This window comes from Aotus nancymaae, unplaced genomic scaffold (assembly GCF_030222135.1).
Source record: "Aotus nancymaae isolate 86718 unplaced genomic scaffold, 86718_ANA_hifiasm-v0.15.2.pri h1tg000006l, whole genome shotgun sequence".
Lineage (NCBI taxonomy): Eukaryota > Metazoa > Chordata > Mammalia > Primates > Aotidae > Aotus > Aotus nancymaae.
In genome coordinates this window covers 80,117,710-80,143,539 of record NW_026988417.1, presented here as the reverse complement: position 1 = coordinate 80,143,539, position 25,830 = coordinate 80,117,710, and the positions used below count along the sequence as shown (strand labels likewise).

Genomic DNA, 25,830 nt, shown 5'->3' with positions numbered 1-25,830 from the left:
TTGTTCTGGGGACGTCCGCTACGCCCTGGTCCGCCTTCACCAGGCCGGGCAACACTGCCCAGTCCCTGAGACCCGGCCGCCCACTAGGGAGCCGCGGGGGCGAGGCCGTGGGAGTGGACTCCAGGAGGAGGTCCCGAGAACCACACTTCCCAGAGTGCCGTGCGCAGCCCCGCCCCGTTCTGCCCCGCCCCCGGAGGCCGCCGCTTGCTGGGGCTGAGGTGAGAGGACGCCAGGCACCCGCCAGGGCTCCGCGGGGCCGCGCAGGAGACCGCGCGTTTGCCGGGTGCTTGAGCAGTTCTGGTGAGGTTCCGCTGAGGACGGCCTGGTGACGCGGCTGCAGCCTTAGCGACACCAGGAAGAACCAAGCGGAGGGTCGAGAATCGAGGTAACGGGACGCTCGTCTCCCCTCAGTCCCCTTTTTCTTTGTGCAGTGCCGTCCGCTCACGCCGAGCCCTCCCTCACCCCAGCCCCAAGCCGCAACACGGTCCCGGCTCGGGTCACCGGCGTGCGGAAGGAAACTCGAGCCCTCGTGCAGCAACCGAAACTCCACAGCTGAGAGGGCTTGGGGCCCGGACAGCGAGAGCTCCAGCCCCCGAGCTCCCTTGCACCGCTTCTGTCGCCCTCGTTGGCGGGAGAAGCAGGGTTATGCTCCCGGCTCCCGGAGGGGAGCCCCAGCCTCTGGCTCTGTCAGACTCGCCGGCTGCTCCTTGGCTCCCTCTTCCCCGTCTTTCGAAGTGGGGCCCAGGCAGATGCTTCTCGGGGTCCAGGGAGAGGGCAGGCGCGGTGCGGCTGGCGCGGGTTCGGGGCCCCGGGAGGGTGGCCGGATTCCCCCAGGAACCGCGGCCTGCGGGGGCGGGGCGAGTGGGCTACGCCGCGCGGGGACGAGGCGAGGAAGGCACTGCCTGTCCGCACTCGGGGGGCTTGCTGGCCACGCTGGGGGTGCCTTCCCGGGAGCGGCGGTGTAGACTTTGTGGCGAGTGCCTCTTGGTGTGGAACCGGGAACCGCAGCCTCTTTCCAGCCGCGCAGCCGCCGGGTTGAGTTGTTACCGCCAGGATGACAGCTCTTCACGCCTTCCACTCGGTGCTGGGCTCAGCTGGCTTGCTGGTTTCTTCAGAGAGAGAGATTCGGCTACATAGCTTGCATTTTCTACGTGCCTCGTGCTTTACTGGACTTGCACTGTTTTTCCCTCTTGGCAGTGTTGAATTGGGTGATTTTTCATAGAAAATGTTGAGTATTTTTTCATCTGTGTTAATGACATAACTTTATTTTTGACTGTTTGCCCTAAGCTAATGTTACCAGTTTAGAGGGATACTTTGGGAAAAGGTGCTTAGAACCTGAGTTGACAGAAGTATTTTATCTGCTAGTTGCACGTTTTTTCCTTTGCATTGTTTTTCTCCTGCCAGATGATAATTGTTGGACTCTCGGTGTTCTTGATTCTCTCCCTAGAAGGAAATCCTCTTCCCGAATCTTTCTCGTGTTCTGGCCCTGCGGTACTCTTGGGCACGCAGAGGACTGCTGCTAAACACTGCTGGCGCCTGGAAAGCTGCTTGGAGATGGCGGTGGTTTTAAGCTGCTGCTTTTCCTCAGACTTCCTCCTGGCACCCTCCTTAATTTGTCATTCAAGATGACTGACCCACTTCAAACTTCAAACTTTAAACTTAAGTCTATTTATTTTGTCACTTAAAAAAAATTGCTTTTAAGACACCAAATTGCCAAAGCCTAAATATGAAAAGAAGTGTCTCGGGCCAGGTGCAGTGGCTCACGCCTGTAATCCCAGCACTTTGGGAGGCAAAGGCAGGCGGATTACTTGAGGTCAGGAGTTCGAGACCAGTCCGGCCAACATGGTGAAACCCCGTCTCTACTAAAAATACAAACACTAGCTGAGCGTAGTGGCACATGCTTGTAGTCCCAGCTACTCGGGAGACTGAGGCAGGAGAATGGCTTGAACCCGGGAGGCGGAGGTTGCAGTGAGCCGAGATCGAGCCACTGCACTCCAGCCTGGCAACAGAGTGAGGATCCATCTCATAAACATAAAAAAAAGAAAAAAGAAAGAAAGTTCGGTAAAATTTGATCTCACCTACTTTTTATTTTTTTAGAGCAGTTTTAAGTTCACAGCAAAACTTGAGTGGAAGATACAGAGATTTGCCATGTATCTCCTACCCTTACAGAGCCAAAATCCCTTATCAGCGTGATCTATATATTACAGTTGACAAGCCTATATTGACGTACCATTATCACATCCACAGTTAGGGTTCAGTCTTGGTGTTAAACATTCTGTGGGTTTGGACAAATAACCCTTTTGTTTTATCAAGAACTTTTGAGAGTTGTAGAGAACTGAAATGGATATTGTCATTTTAAAAAGATTAAAGAGACTGTTGCAGGCATCTTAAACATTAATTTCAGAAGTTTTTGTGTTGTGTAAATTGAATGTTTAAATTTTTGGTTACTTATATTGAAATTCTCAAAAGAGTCACATTTTTATTTGTATATTAAGAACTAAATGTCCCCACATGGTGACTCAAACCTGTAATCCCAGCAATTTGGGAGGTCAAGGCAGGAGGATCACTTGAGCCCAGGAGTGTGAGACCATCCTGGGCAACAAAGTGAGACTCTGTCTCTATATTCCAAAAAAAAAAAAAAAAAGAGACCAGGCTCAGTGCCTCATCCCTATAAGCTAGTACTTTGGGGGGCCAAAGCAGGCCAATTGCTTGAGCCCAGGAGTTCGAGACCAGCCTGCACAATATGACGAAACCCTGGCTCTACAAAAAAAATACAAAAATTAGCCAGACATGGTGATGTACACCTGTGGTCGCAGCTACTCAGGAGGCTGAGGTGGGAGGATCACCTGAGACCAGGGAGGTTGAGGCTGCAGTGAGCCATGATTTCACCACTGCACTCCAGCCTGGGTGACAGAGTGAGACCCTGTTTAAAAAAAAAAAAAAGAAAAAGAAAAAAAGAAATGAGGGAGGGTAAATGCTTTGTAAAATAACAAAATGTTGTTTTCAATCCCTAAAATTCATTTGACCATATGTTTTTTCTGAACAAAATGTTTTATGTTAATCAGTGAAGCAAGAGGGAGTTGAGCACTTTAAATAAATAAATTTTCGTTTACTCGTGTCAAGATATGTCTACAGTAAAAATGTCACCCTATTGTCTATTTTTAAAAATTCTGTTTTCTCTGTTTTGAGGGGGCTTTTATGGAAGCATCAGATTGTATTAGTGTTCTGAGCTCACTTCTGGAACTACACAGTTCTTTTTTTTTTTTTTTTTTTTAGAAGTAAGATAATATGCCTTCGCTCTTATTCTTTTTTTTTTTTGAAAAAGGAAGAAAGAGAGAAAGAAAAAAGAAAAAGAATGAAGAAGAGGAAGGAAAGGGAAGAGAAAGTGGGAGAGAGAACGGGAATATTGCTTTATTGACCAGGCTAAAATGCAATCCAAAAATGGGAATTGAAAACCTCTTTTATGCCAATAATTGTGCTTAACAATGGAGACAGGAAGGAATAAGGGAAGAAAATAACAAGCAGCCAACCAATATTTCATTTAAACCTATGAAATGCTATGCAATTATTAAGGAGTGATTTACTTCCTATTATGTAGTCACTTTTGGAATAGGAGTGATATGGTACTGATAAGAATGCATGTTTTGTGTATTTGAAGTGGAGAGTTCTATAAATGTTTATTAAGTTTACTTGTTCCGGGCCTGAATTCAAGTCCTGGATATCCTTGTTAATTTTGTATCTCATTGATCAGTCTAATATTGACAATGTGATGTTACAGTCTCCCACTATTATTGTGTGGGAGGCTAAGTCTCTTTATAAGTCATTAAGAACTTGTCTTACGTATCTGGGTGCTCCTGTATTGGGTGTGTGTATATATAGGATCGTTAGCTCTTCTTGTTGCATTGATCCTTTTATCATTATGTAATGTCCTTCTTTGCCTCTTTTGATCTTTGTTGCTTTAAGGTCTATTTTATCAGAGGTGAGAATTGCAACTCCTGCTTTTTATTTATTTATTTATGTTTGCTCTCCGTTTGGTTGGTAAATCTTCCTCTGTCCCTTTGAGTCTTTGTGTATCGTTGCATGTGAGATGGGTCTGGATACAGCGTACTGATGGGTTTTGGCTTTTTATCCAGTTAATAATATATATGAGTTTAATACTGCCATTTGATGCTAGCTGAATATATTTTTGGAAAGGCCGATACTGGTTGTTCGTTTATATGTGTAGTGCTTCTTTCAGAAGCTTCTGCAAAGCAGGCCTGGTGATGGTAAAATCTCTAAGTACTTGCTTGTTTGCAAAAGATTTTATTTTTCCTTCGCTTTTGAAGCTCAGTTTGGCTGGATATGAAATTCTGGGTTGAAAGTTCTTTTCTTTAAGGATGTTGAATATTGGCCCCCACTCTTTTCTGGCTTGTAGGGTTTCTGCTGAGAGATTTGCTGTAAGTCTGATAGGCTTCCCTTTGTGGGTAACCTGACCTTTCTCTCTAGCTGCTCTTAGTATTTTCTCCTTCATTTCAACCCTAGTGAATCTGACAATTATGTGCCTTGGGGTTGGTCTTCTTGAGGAATATCTTTGTGGTGTTCTCTGTATTACCTGGAGTTGAATATTGTCCTGCCTTACTAGGTTGGGAAAGTTTTCCTGAATAATCTCCTGAAGAGTATTTTCCAACTTGGATTCATTCTCTTCGTCACATTCAGGTACACCTATCAAACGTAGATTAGGTCTTTTCACATAGTCCCGTATTTCTTGGAGACGTTGCTCATTCTTTTTTATCCTTTTTTCTCTAATCTTGACTTCTCGTTTTATTTCGTTAAGTTGGTCTTCGAACTCTGATATCCTTTTTTCTGCTTGATCAATTCGACTGTTAAAACTTGTGCATTCTTTGCGAAGTTCTTGTGTTGTGTTTTTCAGCTCCATTAGTTCACCTATATTCCTCTCCAAATTATCTATTCTCGTTAGCATTTCGTCAAACCTTTTTTCAAAATTCTTAGTTTCTTTGCATTGGGTTAGAACAAGTTCTTTTAATTCACAGAAGTTTCTTATCATCCACCTTCTGAAGTCTACTTCTGTTAATGGAACGCACTCGTTCTCCATCAGGGCTTGTTCCGTTGCTGATAAGGAACTGTGATCACCTGTAGAGGGAGAGGCATTCTGATTTTGGGTATTTTCAGCCTTTTTACGCTGGTTTCTTCCCATCATTGTAAATTTATCCACCTGTCGTCTTTGTGATTTCCAACTTTCAAATTAGGTTTCTGAGTGGACGTCGAACTTGTTGATTCCCAGCCCCGAAATCTGATCAATCCACTGCGCCGGCCAAAACAGCGGTGTTAGGATTGATGGTGCTTTTCTGCCCGGGAATCGGCCAAAAGGGGACCCAGTCCCGCTCACTCTGCACCAAGAACTGCCGCGCTGAGGCGCCAGCAAAACAGCCGCGCCGGCCACAAGAATCGCACTAGCGACCCGTGGGGCTCCTCCGCTGGGAATCTCCTGGTCCGTGAGCAACAAAAATTTGAAAGTATGGCATCCTCTCGTTCTCTGCACTTTCACTGGGAGCTACTATCCCGAGCTGCTAGTGGTCAGCCATCTTGGATCTCTCTCCTCTACACAGTTCTTTATTAGAATCCCAGCTCTCCACTTGCTGGCTGTGTGAGCATGGCAAGTTATTTTCCCTCTTTTCTTAGCTGTGGAAGGGGGATAAAAATGATACATACTTCTGTTTTACCAGAATTGTTGTGAGGATTATTTGGTATTGTATGCAAAAGCATCTTGTAAACTGTAATCAACTATAATATTCATTGATATTACTAGTCACATGTTATATTTTATTTATTTATTTTATTTATTTATTTATTTTTGAGACGGAGTTTCGCTCTTGTTACCCAGGCTGGAGTGCAATGGTGCAATCTCGGCTCACTGCAACCTCCACCTCCTGGGTTCAGGCAATTCTCCTATCTCAGCCTCCTGAGTAGCTGGGATTACAGGCACGTGCCACCATGCCCAGCTAATTTTTTGTATTTTTAGTAGAGACAGGCTTTCACCATGTTGACCAGGATGGTCTCGATCTCTTGACCTTGTGATCCACCCACCTCGGCCTCTCAAAGCACTGGGATTACAGGAGTGAGCCACCGCGCCCGGCACATGTTATATTTTAAAATGTCAGTATAGTTTATTTACTGGTGGATATTGCTATGTAGATACTGTCAGTTTCTTTTTTTTTTTTTTTTAATGGGTTGACCATGCAAGAAAGTGTGTTGTTTGGTTTGGTTATGAATGATTTGGTTGGTTCTTGAGAATCAGAGAAAGAATTATGGAAGGGGGTTATAGGGACCTTGGGAAATTTTCTGCTTCATCTCTTTGATTGTTAACCTGCATCTGTGAGTGTGCCCATAAATGGTCTTCCAAGGGTCTGTGCACTCTGTATATTTATACTTTTCTGGGGAGAAATTAAATGAAGATTTGTACTTGTCTGTGGAGAAATTAAATTAAAAGAGCATCATAACATGGTTCCCACTAAAGGTTTAGAAAACCACTAGCTTCATTGATCTAGGCAGGTTTCTTTAGTAACAATGTTAGAGATTATTTTTAAAATTAGTTTTTGGTTTTTGCGTGTGTGTGGTGGGGGTGGGGGGGAAGGAAAGAGAATGGGTCATTTTTGAGGCACTGAGTGCCTGTTTTTCTTCCAAGGCTAGAAGTTGATATTCATGATGCACTACCTTCATGTGAGTAATAGTGCTGCTACTTCCATCTGGAAGTGATACCATTGATTGATTACTTATAATTAGGCAGATATTGTCTACTCCTTTCTTCTTCCCCACCCCCAGCCTTGATGGACAATAGAATGGTGGCAGAGAATGGCACTTTAATATAATCCAGCGTGTCAGAATATTATTTAAAATGCCAAAAGTTAATTTGGCTTGTTTATTCTAAAATTTGGATGGTCTCTTTTCGCAACAGAACACCCAATGCTAAAGAAAATTAAGTATTTAATCTTTCAAACTAGATGATATGTAGACAGTCTGTTGTATAATATTTCTTGTATATCATAAGAGTATAAAATTAAATCCTAATTGATCACTGACTTACTATTGCTAGTTTGGAATGAATATGGATATGTATGTTTTCAAGAAATTTACAGTTTGCTTTTGTAGATTATATTATAATTTTGATTTTAATTTGTAACATTTAAAACTTATTTGCCTTTTTGGAATTTGTGAATCACATATAGTTCTAAATCTGAGTTTATTCTTATAAGAGTTTGGAATTTTGCCCTATTTTCTTTGTATACTGATTGCTGGGCTATAAGGCTTTACAGTGTGAAACCAAGTTCTGTTTCTGGATCAGTTACCAATAGCATACACAAGGCTGGGAGAGTACGGGGTGAATCAAGTGATGCTATACAAACTTATGAACGAAACTGTCCATTAAGTAATATTGTCTTTATCTTTGAGATCTTTTTTCCTTTCATATTAATATTTTCATTTAAAATTGAAATGTTTTTCAAAGTTCAAGGTTCTAAACCAATATTTGGGAATTTATAGAATAAAGTAGCAGAAGTGTGGTTCTTTTTAAAAATAGTCTGAGAAGTCTTAAATAAACCTTAAAGATAAGTAGTAGAGATAAATGCCAATATTGCAGCATACTTTATATATAAAAGGTAAGTCACTATGCTGGATCTGTAGTTATTTTAATGCAGAAGATTGTTAACTTACTTTAATAATGAAAGTTTGAATTAGTTAGATATGGAAAACAAAAGGGAATAATTTCAGCAAAAATTTTACCTAAGGGAGTCCTATCATTTTAAGAAGATCAGTGATTTTTATGCGTATTCTCCTACACTTAACCTTTAAAATTCTGTCTGGGCATGGTGGCTCATGCCTATAATTCCAGCACTGTATGGAGGTCAAGGCAGGCGGGTCACTTGAGACCAGGTGTTCGAGACCAGCTTGGTCAACATGGTGAAACCCCGTCTCTACTAAAAATACAAAACTTAGCTGGGCGTGGTGGCACTTGAGAGCAGAGGCAGCATGTAATCCAAGCTACTTGAGAGGCAGAGGCAGGAGGATCCTCATCTTTTCTATAGTGAGTTCCTAATAGCAGTCTCATGTAGAGCATTATAAAGCATATTTTATTTCTTTGCTGGAAAAAAATGTTGATTGCAGGACTGTGTTCCTGACCAAGGACTGAGGATCACATAATTTATAAAAGGAGTAACAAAACAAAAGTAATAACATTTATTTATTGAATGCTTACCATGTGCTAGATACAGAGCTAAATACTTTATATAAATTACTTCATTTACCCCTCACAACAACCTTAGAGCTGATGCTCAGAGTAATTTTAAGTGACTTGCCCAGGGCTACACAATTAGTATGAGATCCCAAAACTGTCTAGCTATAAAGTCTCTGCAGCTAACCACCAGTTTATGTGCCTTGTGTCACATATGGCTGACAGATTTCTCTCAAAAGCAAGACAACAGCTTCTGTAATTTTAAATAGCAAAAGGTGCTACTATAATTTAGAACTAGAAGGAAACTGATTATCTAAACCCAGGGTCAGCAAACTGCTGCCTGCAGGCTAAATCAAGCTTGCTGCCTGTTTTTGTAAGCAGAGTTTTATTGGAACACAGGCATGCTGTGTTCTTTTAAAAATGAAGACGCTGAGACCCAGAGAGATTAGGTAACTTCCCAGTAATGTAGCTAGTAGTAATCCAATGTCAGTAACTATGTTAATGAGCCTCTGAAAGTCTGCCAATCCCCGAATCCCATGCTACCCCCTAAACTCTATGTAAGATCAGCAGTGTGCTCTATTCAGAGGGACTGTGCCTGGTTGGCATAGCTATCCCTTCAGTAAGTAATAAATTCAGCATTATGCTTTTCATTTTGTCTCAAACATCCAGTGGGAAATATCCCATACTTTGATACTTGGTAACAAATTATTGATAAATTAAGTTTTTAGTAGGTGTTATCTTAAGTTCAACCTTGTCACTTCTCTGACATTCCCAAATGATGAATAATATGGGCCCCTCTTAAAGTTCATGCATGTAGTTCACATATTTAGGTAAAATTCAGGATCTTTCTTTTACTAGTTGATACTAGGCTTTTAGACCACTATGACTGTGATAAACTAAGTGTCCCAGTTTAAACAAGGAAATGATTACTGTAAGGTGTCAATGGAATTCCTTAAAACAGATTCCAAATGGAAACATTTTACACAGTATTCAGTGTAGTGAAGATATTGTTTGTAGACCCTGGAAATGACATTAGTATTTAACAAGCAGGGTTTAATAATAGTAGCATCTAATATTGCATATGTCATTTAAGGATGGGGATATACTCTTAAGAAGCATGTTAATAGGCAATTTTGTCATTGTGTGAATGTCGTAGAGTATACTTACACACCTAGGCTATGTGGTATAGCCTGTCACTCCTGGGTTACAAACCTGTATAGCTTGTTACTGTACTGAATACCATAGGCAATACTATAACACAGTGGTTATGTATTTGTGTGTCAACATAGAAAAGGTACAGCAGTCTGGGCACAGTGGCTCATGCCTGTAATCCTAGCACTTTGGGAGGCTGAGGTGGGTGGATCACAAGGTCGGTGAATCACAAGGTCAGTAGTTCAATACCAACCTGGCTAAGATGGTGAAACCCCAGCTCTACTAAAAATACAAAAAAATTAGCAGGGCATGGTAGCAGGTGCCTGTAATATCAGCTCCTCTGGAGGCTGAGGCAGAGAATTGCTTGACCTGGGAGGCAGAGGTTGCAGTGAGCTGAGATTATGCCACTGCACTCCAGCCTGGGCGACAGAGTAAGACTCTGTCTCAAAAAAAAAATAAATAAATAAATAAAAATAAATAAAAATAAAAAAAAATAAAGTGTTACAATCTTAGGGACTACCATCATCTATGCATTGGTTACTGTCATCATCTGTTGCTGACCAAAACACTGATAGGCAGCACATGACTGTAAAGACTGTAAATGCTATTATTAAGAAAACCTTTTTTTTCTCCTCTTTTTTTGAGATAGGGTCTCATTGTGTTGCTTAGGCTGGAGTCCAGTGGCAAGATCATGGCTCACTATAACCTCGACCTCCCTGGGCTTAGATGATCCTTCTACCTCAGTCCCGTGAGTAGCTGGGACAGCCACCATACCTGGCTGATTTTTAAATTTTTTGTCGAGACTGGCTCTCACTATGTTGCCCAGGCTGGTCTTGAACTACTAGGCTCAAGCAGTCCTCTCAGCTCATTGGTAACTGGTTGTTTTTAGCTTTTCAGTTTTCAAAATAAAATTTCTAGGTTGTATAACTCACAGCCTAAGTATCAAGATAGTTCTTAAAAAGTGGAACTGCTACATCAGAGGGCACTAAATTAAAAGGATTTTTGGTATCTTAGTTAAATGGAACCTAGAAAGGCTTATATGAACAGCAACGTGTGAGATTATTTCCTGACACATTTACCAGTTTTATTTTTTGTCTGCCAATATTTATTTCATTGATTATTAAGGATTAACTTTTTAATATTCTCATTGATCATTTTTCCTTTTATTATAATCTACCTTTTTTCTTTACATAAGAACAGTTTTAGGCAGACAGTGTTGCTGTACTACTAACTGAAGGCCATGTTATTGTTGATCTCTACTCAGTTATTCGTCCTTGAAGAACACATCTGTCTAAAAGAGGACTCTGACATCGAACTGCTTCAGGCATCTAATTCACACTTAAGTTTAACTGTGACTTTGACTTCAGCACCAGTGACCTCTCTTATCAGTCTTTTCAGTTAGACTACTAGATCTCTCCATTGACTTTCCTATCAGTATCGAATTTCAGCATGCCCTGACTTCCAATTAGGAAATTATTCTTTCCAACTCGGTGATCTCAGCTCACTGCAACCTCTACCTCCCAGGCTCAAGTGATCCTCCCACCTGAGCCTTCCAAGTAGCTGGGACCACAGGTGTGTGCCACCATGCCTGGCTAATTTTTGTATTTTTTGTTATGTTGGGATTTTGCCTTGTTGTCCAAGCTGGTCTTGAACTCCTGGGTCAAGTGATCTGCTTGTGTTGGCCTCCCAAAGTGCTGGGATTACAGGCTTGAGCCACTGAGCTTGGCCAAGAAAAACGTTTTTTTAAAGGCACAGCAATAACTTGTTGGAAGTCATGTATACTTTGAGTAGGAACTATTGAAGCTATTATACAGTTTTTCAAACCAGCAGATTCTCCTTTAATTTTTGGTATATTTTGGATTGTTTGACTCAAAATTTTACAATTTTATTCTTTTGTAAATAAAAAGGAAATAATGAATATAGCCTACTTTTTCCCTGACTTAAAAGTAAAAATGGAAATTTTAAGAAGAATATTACCTTTGAAATAAAGTGATTCAAAAATTGAAGTAATGTCTTATGCATATGTTTAGTGAAAATCATTTAAGCATATATTGATTTGGATTGTAGTAGAAAAATAATCTCTAGTGTTCATAATCTGTTCATTCATTACAAAAAATATTTTAGGTACTTCTGTTTGTTTATTATGTTATATGTGTTGACTGAACATGGTAGTGATAGCAGTGAAGAGAGATGGTGCCTATATTTTTACAGGCTTATATACTGTTACAGGGAAGACTAGTAGTGAATAGGTACTTATTGTAAGTAATAAGTATTTAAAATTTGAACAAAAGTTGAGTATGTAATCACTTTGTGATAAGTACAATGAAAAAGACTTCAGATTTTTGTTGGAACACAGGAAGTACTAGGAATAGGGAATATTTTTAGGGATGGCCTTAAGCAGATAAACCTGAGCTGAGTCTTAAAAGATGAGCAAGAGTTAGCTGATAAGGGGAGAGTGGTGGTAAAGGGCATTTCTGAAAGAGCAGAAAACCTGAAAGGAGGCAGAGAGGTGTGAAATAGCCTACAGCATGTGGAAAATTAAACATATTCAGGTTTTGCTCTATAGAACATGAGAGGTAGGGTTTGCCATTTTGTTGTTTCACAAATGTGCAGGGGTATCAACTTTCCGGTGTAGCTCTAAAATTAATCACATACTGCTATAAAATATCTTTTCTGTTTAAAATCTTTAACTGAATTATAAAATAACTTTAATTATTTCACAGATATGTAAGAGTTGGATTTTGGTAAATGCACACACAGCCTCTGTCAGCTTTCAGGTGTAGCTCTAAAATTAATCAGCTCCTGCTATAAAATATCTTTTGTATCATTTAAATTCTTCATTCAGCTGAATTATAAAATAATTTCTTTAAAGTTATTTTAAAGAGGATTGTGTCAAATAGAGTACTACAGCAGCAATTATATTATGGCATTGAGGGTTTTTTTTGTTTGTTTGTTTGTTTTGAGACAAAGTCTTGTTCTGTTGCCCAGGCTGGAGTGCAGTCTCCGCCTCCCAGGTTTAAGTAATTCTCTTAAACCTGGTTTAAGAGAATTACTCTCACTTAACCTCCACCTCCCAGGTTTAAGTAATTCTCTTGCCTCAGCCTCCCGAGTAACTGGGATTGCCCGCCACCAGGCCCGGCAATTTTTGTATTTTTAGTAGAGACGATGTTCCCCATGTTGGCCAGGCTGGTCTCAAACACCTGATCTCAGGTGATCTACTCGTCTTGGCCTCTCAAAGTGCTGGGATTACAGGTGTGGGCCACCATGCACAGCCAGCATTGAGTTTTTTAAAAGGCACCTTCAAAGTGCCATTTGGGGCTGGACGTGGTGGCTCACGCCTGTAATCCCAGCACTTTGGGAGTCCGAAGTGGGCAGATTGCTGGAGCTCACGAGTTCATGACTAGCCTGGGCAACATGAAACTCCATCTCTACCAAAAATAGAAAAATTAACCCGGTGTGGAGGTGCGTGCCTGTAGTCCCAGCTACTCAGAAGGCTGAGGTGGGAGGATGGCTTGAGGCGAGAAGTCAGAGGTTGCAGTGAGCTGAGATTGCGCCACTGCACTCTAGCTTGGGCAATAGAGCCAGGCCTTGTATTGAAAAAACAAAGCAAAACCCAAAATAGAACACCAAGTGGCATGTGGAGTTCCTCTTTCTGTTTAGTAGTCTTATGATTAACGTGTAGTGTGAAAACACAGTCACTGTGCCGCAAAGAGTTGTGAGGATAACACAGTGTAAAGTGAGTTAGTACAGTATTCGGTGTAATGATGTTACATATTTATATCACATGCTAAAATATGTTAGAGATTATAAGTACAAAGGAAGCTAGAGAAAGAGAATACGGTGGTCTGGCTTAGCATAACAGTATCTTTAAGCTTTTTCTATCAGTCCTGCTTTCTGTAATTCATTGTAACTGATGTTTACATATAAAAATATATTAGTTTTGTTACATATGCTCTGCATTGAACCATAAACCTGTTTGCTTCTGTTTGAAGTATTTTTTCTTTGTAACTTCCTCTTTTGTTGATCGATATGACTTCACTGGCACTTAGAGGAGCAAAAAATAAAAAGGAATCAACTTCCTGTCTGCTTCATTGTCATAACATGCCAGCATGTGACTGAAATGGACATCTGTGGCATGTTATGACAATGACATGTCCATTTCTCTCTCCGTGTTTTTAGTCTTTTAATATATTTGAGGAAGGAGGGGTATATCATTTATTTTTCTCCCCAAGAATCAGAATCTTAGACATATATATATATATATATATATATATATATATATATTTTTTAATTCTGGCTGTTTAAATTCTGGAGTTTAGGCTGAATTATATTTTTACTTGATACTAATATGCAGTCTATAAGTCCTAAAGTCTGCTGAGTTCCTTAGGCAGAGTGAATAGTATTTGAATAAGGAGCTTTTCCTGCTCCTGTCTTCCTGTTCTATCATATATAATAGATTTTTAAAAGTTGAGAACATTGCATTCTTTAAATAGGCCATTTTAAGAGAATTTTGTATAGACAGTTTTTGGGCTGCTGTATCTTACCCAAATCTGTAAAAATAATTTTATAAAAATGAGTATTTATTAAAGCCCTTTTCCACTGGGTGTTGTGGCTCATGCCTGTAATCCCAGCACTTTGGGAGGCTGAGGTGGGTGGATCACCTGAGGTCAGGAGTTCGAGAACAGCCTGGCCAACATAGCCAAACCCTGTCTCTACTAAAAATACAAAAAAAATAAAAAATTAGCCGGGTGTGGTGGCACGTGCCTGTAGTCCCAGCTACTCCAGAGGCTGAAGTAGCTTGAACCCTGGAGGCGGAGGTTGCAGTGAGCCGAGGTCACGCTACTGCACTTCAGCATGGGCAATAGAACGAGACTCCATCTAAAAACAAGAAAAGACTTTTTCATAGAAATAGTACTCTGACAAAGGAAAACATTTTGTGACAATAGTAACAAAACTTTCACTAGATAGAGCTAGAGTAGGTTGTTGTAAGGGAAAAAAGTGCATGGTCATTTTGAATTGTGTGTACTTTAACTTAGTAAAGTTAAAAAATAAGATATTAGTGATACCTACTGTCATAATACTCAGATAGTTAGGGTACAAAATATGGCATGACAAAGTAAGGAAAAGAAGACTCCTGGGTGCAATGGCTCAGGCCTGTAGTCTTAGCATTTTGGGAGGCCCAAGTGGGAAGATGGCTTGAGTCCAAAAGTTGGAGACTAGCCTGGGCAACATGGCAAAACCCCATCTCTACAAAAAAATACAAAAATTAGCCCAGCATAGTGGTGCATGCTGGTAGGATTGCTGGATCCTGGGAGGCCAAGGCTATCATAAGCCAAGATTGTGCCACTGCACTCCAGCCTGGGTGGCAGAGTGAGACCCTGCCTCAAAAAAAAAAAAAAAAAAGACTCGCTAGACTAAAAAGAGTTGACCCAGGTTTTTTTGTTTTTTGTTTTTGTTTTTGTGTTTTGGCTAAGCACAGGGGACTTTTGATGGTACATGACAAGGTGGGGCTCCCTAGACCCCTCCATCTTCAGGGGGTCTGCATGGGAACTGTGAAGAGGGGAGACTCTAAAAGTATACTGGGGGACTGGAGTGTGCCAAGGACTTCCCAGCAGTGAAGGCCTCTTTCTTCCTCTTATGCTCTCGCTGGGGCTGGTGGTTTGGGGGTCTTAGTCCTTGGAGGCCATGTGGTCCATGTGGTCCACCACCCTGTTACTGTAGCCAAATTAATTGTTATACCAGGAAATGATCTTGACAAAGTGGTTGTTGAGGGCAATGGCAGCCCCAACATTGAAGGTGGAAGAGTGGGTGTTGCTGTTGAAGTTGGAGGAGACAACCTGGTGCACAGTGTAGCCCAGGATGCCCTTGAGGGGCCCTCCAACATCTGCTTCACCACCTTCTTGATGTCATCATATTTGGCAGGTTTTTCCAGATAGCAGGTCAGGTCCTCGATCGACACGTTGGCAGTGGTGACATGGAAGGCCATGCCAGTGAGCTTCCCAATTCAGCTCAGAGATGGCCTTTCCCACAGCCTTAGCAGTGCCAGTAGAGGCAGGGATAATGGTCTAGAGAGCCCTGCAGCCATCACACCACAGTTTCCCAGAGGGGCAGTCCACAGTCTTCTGAGGGGCAGTGATGGCGTGGACTGTAGTTATGTGTCCTTCCACAATACCAAAGTTGTCATGGATGACTTTGGCCAGGGGCGCTAAGCAGTTGGTGGTTTAGGAGGCATTGCTGACTATTTTGAGGCTATTGTCATACTTCTCATGGGTCATGCCCATCACGAACACAGGGGCATCAGCAGAGGGGGCAGAGATGATGACCCTTTTGGCTCCTCCCTGCAAGTGAGCCTCAGCCTTCTCCATCGTGGTGAAGACACCGGTAGACTTCATAACATACTCAGCATCAGCATTCCCCATTGGATTTTGGAGGGATCTTGCTCCTGGAAGATGGTGCTGGGATTTCCATTGATGACAAGCTTCCCATTCTCAGCCTTGACAGTGCCATGAAATTTGCCATGGGTGGAATCATACTGGAACATGTAGACCATGTAATTGAGGTCAATGAAGTGTTTATTGATGGCGACAATCTACTTTTCCAGAGTTAAAAGCAACCTTGGTGACCAGGAACCCAGTATGGCCAAATCCATTGACTCTGGCCTTCACCTTCACTTGGTATCTCAGGGATGTGGCCAAAGATGCTTGAGAACATGCAGCTGTCTGTCAAATGGGAGGAGCACAGAGCTGAGTTGATCCAGTTTTTTACCTTGTTGAGGGAAAAACCAGCCCATAGAGATCATATTAATTCAGTCTCTCAGAACTCTGGCTTATTGTAGGCAAATACATTGATATTGTTAAGACACAGTCTTTGACAAAGAGTACGCTGTGTTAAGCAGGCAAGTCTAAAATACAAAAGGAAGAAAGTGAACAAGTTGGAGAAATACAGAGTACTATGGGGGTTCACGAGAAAGATCACACCCCATTGGGAGAATTAGAGAAGACTTCATAAAAGAAGCGTATTTGAAGAACACTTGGCAATCCCAGGAGAAATAGGGTGTTTTCTTCCCGAGAGAGTACTGCTAAGAGGGGGTCAAAGGGAGACAATGTGAAAGAGAGAACCCGAGGTCCTTGAGAAGGCAAAGAAGTAAGAAAGGGACGGAGATACTGGGACAGGGAGAAAAAGTTGAGAATAGTAGCTTTTAAGGAGTCATTTGGTGACCATGGATCCAATGTGCCCTTCTGAGTGCATTTATAACCTCATACCCAGTGACTTGAAGGAGCCTCCCCAGCCTCCTAGGTACATATCAATTTTTAAGGCAACTGTAAAAGATGGCATGCAAAAAACTAAAACTGCAATGAAAACGATGGGATCAGCAAAAGTTGAAGTACCTTCTCCAAAGGATTTCCTAAAGAAACATTCAAAGGAAAAAACTCTACCACCCATAAAAATGTTTGATCAGAACGTGCCCAAAAAGCCTGCTGTGCCATTGAGGACTGATCATCCTGTCATGGGAATACAGAGTGAAAAAAAATTTATAAATACAAATGCAGCCGATGTCGTCATGGGAGTGACTAAAAAGCCTAAACCAATTTATGTTGATAAAAGAACTGGTGACAAGCATGATCTTGAGCCTTCAGGACTAGCTCCAAAGTACATCAATAAAAAGGATTATGGTGTCACACCTGAATACATATGTAAGCGAAACGAGGAAATAAAGCCCAAGAAGAATATGATCGTTATATCCAGGAAAACCTTAAGAAAGTAGCTATGAAAAGGGTCTCTGATGAAGAAAGGGAGGCAATTCTGCAGGGGCTGAAAAAGAACTGGGAAGAGGTGCATAAAGAATTCCAGTCCCTCTCAGTCTTTATAGATTCCATACCATAGAAGATCCGCAGGCAGAGGCTGGAAGAAGAAAGGAAGCAACTGGAACACTACATTGGTGTAATTGAAAAGCACAAAATTATTTATATTGCCAATAAGTAAGAATGGATCTTTAGAGTATAGGGATTTCAATGTAGGGAAAAAAACATGGAAAATATAAAAATAAAACTATAAGTTTTTCATAAAGGAAAATACTACAAAGGAATAAAAATAGTCTTAATCAGAAAAAAAAAAGAAGCGTTCTTTAAGCTGGACCTTGACATCATTCCCTCACAAGGAATAGCTTGAGCACTTGCAAATATATTTGAGGAAAACTGAATAAGGAAGTCTGTGATATAGTGGAAAAATAATGGACTTAATCACAGCTAGATTGAAACCCCATTTCCCACCATTTCTAGCTGTGTGACCTTGGGCAAGTCAGGGATGCTAGGACCATCTATAATGTGATGTTTAAACGAGAGTATATTTAAGATTTCTGGCAAAATAGATAGTGCACAGTGGTTTTGTAAGTAGTTTTTCCATCTTCTTTCCCCCTTTACATACTTTATATTAAAAAATGAATGGAGAAAAAGACTGAAAGATAGACTAGAGCCAGAGCAGTGAGGACCTTGAATGCCAGGATAAGCTGAACTACATACATTAAGCAGTTTCGAAAGGATAATTAGAGCTAGATAAATCTAGCAGCATCCAATCTTTGATAGATGTTTAGTGATGGGAAGGAGGGAATGTGGTGATTGGTTAGGGGAAGTCATTATAATCCAGGTTAGTATATGATGTGCATCTGAACTAGAGTACAATGAGAGAGAATAGAGTTCTATAATAATAGGAAAAAAGGGATGGGTAAATAGGAGAGATTTTTCCAAATAGAATCCAGGAGAATTGAAGTGGATAGGTTGTGAAAGTTGAGAGGAGTCAAATATGGCTCAAGTTTTGAAGTAGGATAACTGAAAAAAATGGTGTTGCTACTTGTGAAAGTAGGATAATTTGAAAGTATAGTGAGAGAGAAGATAAGGACCTTGGTTTTTCATGTATTTTGTTCTGTAATTATATTTCACTTATAAAGTGCTCTGAACAGTAGTGTAGTAGTTAATAGCACAGGCTGGGGAGCCCTGCTGCCTAGGTTCACATCCTGGCTCCACCACTTACTTGGGCTTTACTCCATCTCACTGTGCCTCAGTTCCCTCAGATAGTTAGGGCACAAAATATGGCATGACAAAAAAAGTGAAAGAAGATTCCTGGGCACAGTGGCTCAGGCCTGTAGTTCCAGCATTTTGGGAGGCCTAAGTGGGCAGATGACTTGAGTTCAGAAGTTCAAGACCAGCCTGGGCAACATGGCAAAACCCCATCTCTACAAAAAATACAAAAATTAGCCTTGTATGGTGGTGCACGTCTATAGTTTCAGCTACTCGGGCAGTGGGGCTGAGGTGGGAGGAAAAGGGCAAAATAAAAGTAGCTACTTCATAGAGTTGTAGTGAGGACTAAATGATTTAATTCACCTGCAATTAGAATAGTGGCTGGCAGATTGTGTTTTCTATCATAATGCTGATGATGGTGTCTGCTTTTATATTGTGTGTGTGTGTGTGTGTGTGTGTGTATGTGTGTATGTGTGTGTTTTGTTTGTTTTCTTGAGTTAGAATCTTGCTCTGTCACCCAGGGTGGGATGCAGAGGCATGATCACAACTCACTGTAGCCTCAACCTCCTGGGCTCAAGCGATCCTCCCACTTCAGCCTCGCAAGTAGCTACAAGTGCATGCCACCACACCTGGCTAATTTTAAAATTTGTTGTAGAGACTGGATCTTACTGTGTTGCCCACGCTGGGCCCAAGTGATCCTCCCAGCCCCACCCAAATCAATTTTAAATTAACATTTAAAATAGATGCAAAATAGTTTCATCATCCCATAAAACTCTCTTTTTGCCATCTCCTTTTTGTCATACTCTTTCCCTGCCCCTCATCCCTGGCAACCACTGATCTGTTTTTCATCACAATGATTTTGTCCTTTTGAGAATATCATATAAATGGAATCATAGACTATGTAGTAACCTTTTGAGACTAAGCATCCATTGAGATTCATCCAAGTTGTTGCATGTACCACGTTTGTTCCTTTTTATTGTGGGGTAGTGTTCTGTGGTATGGTTGTACCCACAGTTTTGTTTATTCATTCAGTTGTTGAAGGTTATTTGGATTATTTTCAGTTTTTAGCAATTGTAACTTAGAGGTGCTATACGTTTTCAGGTGCAAGTTTTTGTGCAAACACGAGCTTTCATTTCTCTAGGTTAAATTGCCAGGAGTCAGATTTCTGGGTCATAGTATGAGAGTATGTTTAACTATGTAAGAAACTGCCACATTCATTCATTCATTCATTTATTCATTCATTTATTCATTTGAGCAGTGGTGCTGTTTTGCATTCCCACCAGCAGTACATGGAAATTCCAAGTGTTCCATATCCTCACCAGTACTTGGAATTGTTAGTATTGTTTATTTTAGCCATTCTAATAGATGTATAGTGGTATTTCATTATGATTGTGGGGTGTGTGTGTGGGGTGGTGGTGGTGGCAGAGTCTTGCTGTGTTGCTTAGGCTGGAGGGTAGCGGCTGTTTACAGGCATGATCGGATGATAGTGCACTACAGCTTCGAACTCTTGGGGTTAAGCAATCATCCTACATAGCTGAGACTACAAGCACACACCACTGCACCTGGTTCATTATTTTAATTTTCATTTCCCTAATGACTGATGTTGAACATCTTTTTGTGTGCTTATTTGCCATCCATATATCTTCATTGGTGAAGTGCCTTAAAGTCTTTGGTCCATATTTTAATTGAGTTATTTTTCTTACTGTTAAGTTTGAAAGTTCTTTATATATTTGGGATGCAATTTTTTTTGTCAAATGTGTGATTTGCCAACATTTTTCTCCTGGTTTGGAGCTTGTCTTTTTATTCTCTTATGGTGTCTTTCTCATAGCAAAAGGTTTTAATTTTGATGCAGTCAATTTTAGCAATATTTTTCTTTTATATTTAACAACTAGTAGCCTGACCCTGAGTCATGAAGTTTTTCTATGTTTTCTTCAAAAGTTTTATTGTTTTATATAAGTTATATATGTATATAGCATAAAATGTATTTTATATATTATATAAAATGGATCAGAAACTATATAAAACTATAGCCAGGTACAGTGGCCTCAAAGTTTAAGGCTACAGTGTGCAATGGTTGTGCTTGTAAATAGCCACTGCACTCTAGCCTAGGCAACATAGTGAGACCCCCACCTCTGAAAAAAAAATTTTAAAAACCTTATAAAGCCATGTGTGTGTGTGTGCATGTGTGTGTGTGTGTGTGTGTGTATATATATATGTTTGTCTATCTTATAGTCTCAGATCCATTTTTTAGTTAATTTTTATATTATATGTGAGCCTTAGGACAAGGTTCTTTTTTGTTTTAGACACAGGGTATTGCTGTGTTGCCCAGGCTGGGCTTGAACTCTGGTGATCTTTTTCCCTTAGTCTCCCAGGCACAAACCATTTTATAGTTTATATAATCCTTATAGTCCTTATAATGAATTATAGTTTATATAAACTATAGTCCTTATAGTGGATTATAGTTTATAATCCATTATAATCCTTATAGTCAGGCTATAAGGATTCATTTTTTCTGTGTGTGTAGATGTCCAGTTCTAACATCATTTGTTGAAAAAACTGCCTTTTCTCCATTAAATTGCTTTTGTACTTTGTCATAAAACAATTGGTCATATTTGTGTGGGTCTACTTCTGAACTCTTTGTTCTTTTCTGTTGATGCCTCTCCATTCACCATTACCATCTTGTCATTTTTTAAAAATAGGCCTTTTAGAGTTACAGAAACATTCTTTTATACTTTTTTATCCTCTTTCCCTATTATTTACATTTTACATTAGTATGGTAATTTGTTCCAATTAGTGAACTAATATTGGTACAGTAGTGTTAACTAAAGCTCATACTTTATTCTGATTTCCTTAGTGTCTGTTTTTCATATAAATTTTACACTTAGCTTGTCTATACCTACAAAAAATGTTGCTGTGATTTTGATTGGAATTGCTTTATATCTGGACATCAATTTATAGAGAATCAACCTGTTTACTATGTTGAGTCTTACAGCCAATGATTCTTTTATCTATTCTTTTATTTAGATTTTCTTTGATTTCTTTCATCAACATTTCTCAGCATACAGATTTTGTACGTTTTGTTCGATTTATACGTATTTCATTTTAAGTTACTGTAAATGGTCTTGCTTTTTAAAATTTCAGTTTCCAGTTGTACATTGCTAGTATGTAGAAATATGATTAATTTTTTGTGTGTTCACCTTGTTTTTAGTGACCTTGCTCAACCTACTAGTTCTAGCTGTTCTTTGGGAGTGGTTTACGTAGACAATTATGTCTGCTGATAGGGACAGTTTTATTTCTTTCTAGTCTTTGCCTTTTATTTCTTTTTATTGCTTTATTGCACTGGAGATAACCTATACTTTGTTGTTTTTCTTCTTTAGTATGTTGTTGTGATGGTTTAATATGATGGTAATATGTATGGTAAACTATTTTTTTTGAATATTGAAGCAGCCTTGCATAAACTCTTAGCATAAATTCTACTTGGTCCTGATCATTCTCTATATTTTCTAATTATATTTGTAATATTTGTTGGGGATTTTTATGTCCGTATTTATGAGGGATACTGATTTATAGTTTTCTTTTTCTGTACTATCTTTGCTTTTGGTAACAGAGTAATAGCTTATGTTATAAAATGAGTTGAGAAGTGTTTTCTCCTCTTCTGTTTTCTGAAAGAAATTTTATAGAGTTGAGATTATTTCTTCTTTAAATGTTTGGTAGAATTTAGTGAAATCATCTGGGCTCGAGGATTGCTTTTCAAACTGATTTAAATTCTTTAATAGTTATAACAATGCTCAGGTTGTCTTTTGGGTGAGTTTTGGTAGTTTGTGGGCTTTGAGGAATTGGTCCATTTCATCTAAGTTGTCACATTTATGTAGAATTTTTCATAGCATTCACCTTATTTACTTTTTTAATGTCAGTGGGGTTTGTAATGATAGTCTCTGATATTCCAGATTTTGGTGATGTGTGTCTTCCCCTCCCCACTTTTTTGTCAGATGTTTATCAATTCTGTTGATCTTCCACCTTCCCCCTCCTCTCCGAGATGGAGTCTCGCTCTGTTGCACAGGCTGGAGTGCAGTGGCGTGATCTTGACTCACTGCAACTTCCACCTCCCAGGTTCAGGCAGTTCTCCCTGCCTCAGTCTCCTGAGTAGCTGGGATTCGAGGCATCCACTACCATGCCTAACTAATTTTTGTATATTTTAGTAGAGACAGGGTTTTGCTGTGTTGGCCAGGCTGGTCTTAAACTCCTGACCTCAAGTGATCCACCCACCTTGGCATCCCAATGTGCTGGGATTACAGGGGTGAGCCACTGCACCAGGCCTGTTGATCTTTTAAAAATAGTTCTTGGTTTTGGTTTTTATCTATTGTCTTTTTGTTTGCAATTTTATTTTGTTTACGCTCTTTTTCTTTATGCTTGCTTTGAGTTTATTTTGTTCTTCTTTTTCTAGGTTCTGGTTTCTAAAAGTAAAGGCTTAGAATATTGATTTAATACATTTTTTTTAATGTAAGCACTTAATTTTCTAAATATTCCCCTAAGCCACTTGTTCACCTGTAGCCTACAGATTTTTGACATTTTATATTTTCATTTTTGTTAGGAACTAACTAACGTAACAAAGAAATTTCTGATTTTTCTTAAGACTTTCTCTTTGCTCCATGGATTATTTAGATGTGTGCATTTAATTTGCAAGCATTTGGAGAGTTTTCTGTTGCCTTTGTTACTTGTTTCTAGTTTAATTTCATTATGGTCAGAGACTACATTTTATATAATGTAATTTCTTTTAGATTTGTTTAGGGTTATCTATTGACTCCGGATATGTTTTATATTGGTTCATGTGCACTTGAAAAGAATGTATATTCTGCTGTTGTTGGGAGAATTATTCTGTAAACACCCATGAAATCCATTTGGTTGAAGATATTCTGTTCTTTTATATCATTGCTAATGCTCTGTTAACTAGTTCTGTAACTGGAGAGAAATGTTGAAATCTCTTCAATTATAATCGTGGATTTGTCTGTTTCTCCCTTTAGTTATTTTTGGTTTTGCTTTGTGTATTTTGAAGATTTGAAGTTAGGTGTATATGCACATTTAGACTGTGTCTTTGCAAATTGACACTTCTGTCATTATGTAGTGTCTTTTTTTATTGTGAAAAAACAGTGTAATATTTACTATCTTAACCATTTTTAAGTGTACAGTACAGTAGTGTTAACTGTATGCACATTGTTGTCCAACAGAGCTCTAGAACTTTATCTTGCAAAACTGAAACAATACCCATTGAACAGTAACTCTTCTTTCCATCTCTCTTGGCAACCACCATTTAACTTTCTATGAATTTGACTGCTTTAAACACCTAATATAAGTGGAATCAGTGGAACTTGTCTTTTTGTGTCTGGCTTGTTTTACTTTGTATAATGTCCTTAAGATTCATCCATGTTGTAGCATATGAGAGGATTTTCTTCTTTTTGGAATCTGAATGGTATTCCATTGTATGTATAAACCACATTTTATTTTTTAATTTATCTGATAATGGACAATTAGGGTGCTTCTACCTCTTGGTTGTTGTAAATAATGCCACAGTAAACATAGATGTGCAAATGTGTCTTTGATGTCCTGTTCTCATTTCTTTTGGCTGTATATTGAGAAGCAGAATTACTGGATTTTATGGTAGTTCTGTTTCTAACTTTTTGAGGACTATCCATACTGTTTCCATAGCAGCTATGGAAGCTATTTTACATTCCCACCAACAGTTAAAAGGGTTTCCAGTTTCTCCAAGTCCTGGCCAACACTTCTTTCTTTCCTTATCCCAACAAGTGTAAGATGATATGTCATGATTTTGATATACATTTCCCTGATGATTAATGATACTGAACATCTTTTTATATACAGTTTACCATCAGTATCTGCAGGTTATGCATCCCTAGATTCAACCAAACATGGATTGAAAATGTTTTGTAAACCCAATAAAAAATAATACATATTTAAAAAATACAGAGAGATGGCTGAGAGGAGAGAGATCCAAGATGGCTGATCACTAGCAGCTCGGGATTGTAGCTCCCAGTGAAAGCGCAGAGAACGAGAGGACGCCACACTTTCAGACGAATTTTTGTTTCTCACGGACCAGGAGATTCCCAGCAGAGGAGCCCCACGGGTCGCCAGCGCGACTCTTGTGGCCAGCATGGCAGTTTTGCCGGCGCCTCAGCGCGGCGGAGATAACCGGGAGCCAGACCAGAGATTCCCGGGCAGAAGAGCACCATCAATCTTAACACCGCTGTTTTGGCTGGTGCGGTGGATTGCTCAGATTTCGGCGCTGGGAATCAACAAGTTCGACGTCCACTCAGAAACCTAATTTGAAAGTCAGAAATCACAAAGACGACAGATGGATAAATTTATAATGAAGGGAAGAAACCAGCCTAAAAAGGCAGAGAATACTCAAAATCAGAATGCCTCTCCCTCTACAGGGGATCACAGTTCCTCATCAGCAACGGAACAAGGCCTGATGGAGAATGAGTGCGTTCCATTAACAGAAGTAGGCTTCAAAAGGTGGATAATAAGAAACTTCTGTGAATTAAAAGAACTTGTTCTAACCCAACAAAGAAACTAAGAACTTTGAAAAAAGGTTTGATGAAATGCTAACGACAGTAGACAATTTGGAGAGGAATATAAGTGAATTAATGGAGCTGAAAAACACAATACGAGAACTTTGTGAAGTAAGCACAAGTTTTAACAGTCAAATTGATCAAGCAGAAGAAAGGATATCAGAGGTCAAAGACCAACTTAATGAAATGAAACGAGAAGACAAGATTAGAGGAAAAAATGATAAAAAGGAATGAGCAAAGTCTCCAAGAAATATGGGACTATGTGAAAAGACCTAATCTACGTTTGATAGGTGTACCTGAATGTGACGAAGAGAATGAATCCAAGTTGGAAAATACTCTTCAGGAGATTATTCAGGAAAACTTTCCCAACCTAGTAAGGCAGGACAATATTCAACTCCAGGTAATACAGAGAACACCACAAAGATATTCCTCAAGAAGACCAACCCCAAGGCACATAATTGTCAGATTCATTAGGGTTGAAATGAAGAGAAAATACTAAGGGCAGCCAGAGAGAAAGGTCAGGTTACCCACAAAGGGAAGCCTATCAGACTTACAGCAGATCTCTCAGCAGAAACCCTATAAGCCAGAAAAGAGTGGGGGCCAATATTCAACATCCTTAAAGAAAAGAACTTTCAACCCAGAATTTCATATCCAGCCAAATTAAGCTTCACAAGCAAAGGAAAAATAAAATCTTTTGCAAACAAGCAGGTACTTAGAGATTTCATCACCACCAGGCCTGCTTTACAAGAGCTTCTGAAAGAAGCACTACACGTATAAAGGAACAATCAGTATCAGCCTTTCCAAAAAAATCTATCAAAAAGTAAAGAACATTAACATAATGAAGAATTTAGAT

General features: G+C 39.8%; 1 protein-coding gene and 2 pseudogenes across 2 annotated transcripts in view; 2 read left to right on the top strand and 1 right to left on the bottom strand.

The window, feature by feature from the left end:
* Nucleotides 1–254: 254 nt before the first annotated feature.
* Nucleotides 255–25,830, top strand: part of KLHL8 (kelch like family member 8) — a 69,811-nt gene continuing 44,235 nt past the window's right edge. The window contains exon 1 of one of the 2 annotated variants that reach the window (XM_012437774.3): nucleotides 255–385. The gene's annotated coding sequence lies outside the window, so the exon portion shown is untranslated. The remainder of the gene's footprint in view (nucleotides 386–25,830) is intronic. The other variant, XM_012437778.3, reaches the window with a different exon arrangement.
* On the top strand, nucleotides 13,642–20,751 carry LOC105707047 (enkurin-like; annotated as a pseudogene).
* On the bottom strand, nucleotides 15,046–16,166 carry LOC105706986 (glyceraldehyde-3-phosphate dehydrogenase-like; annotated as a pseudogene).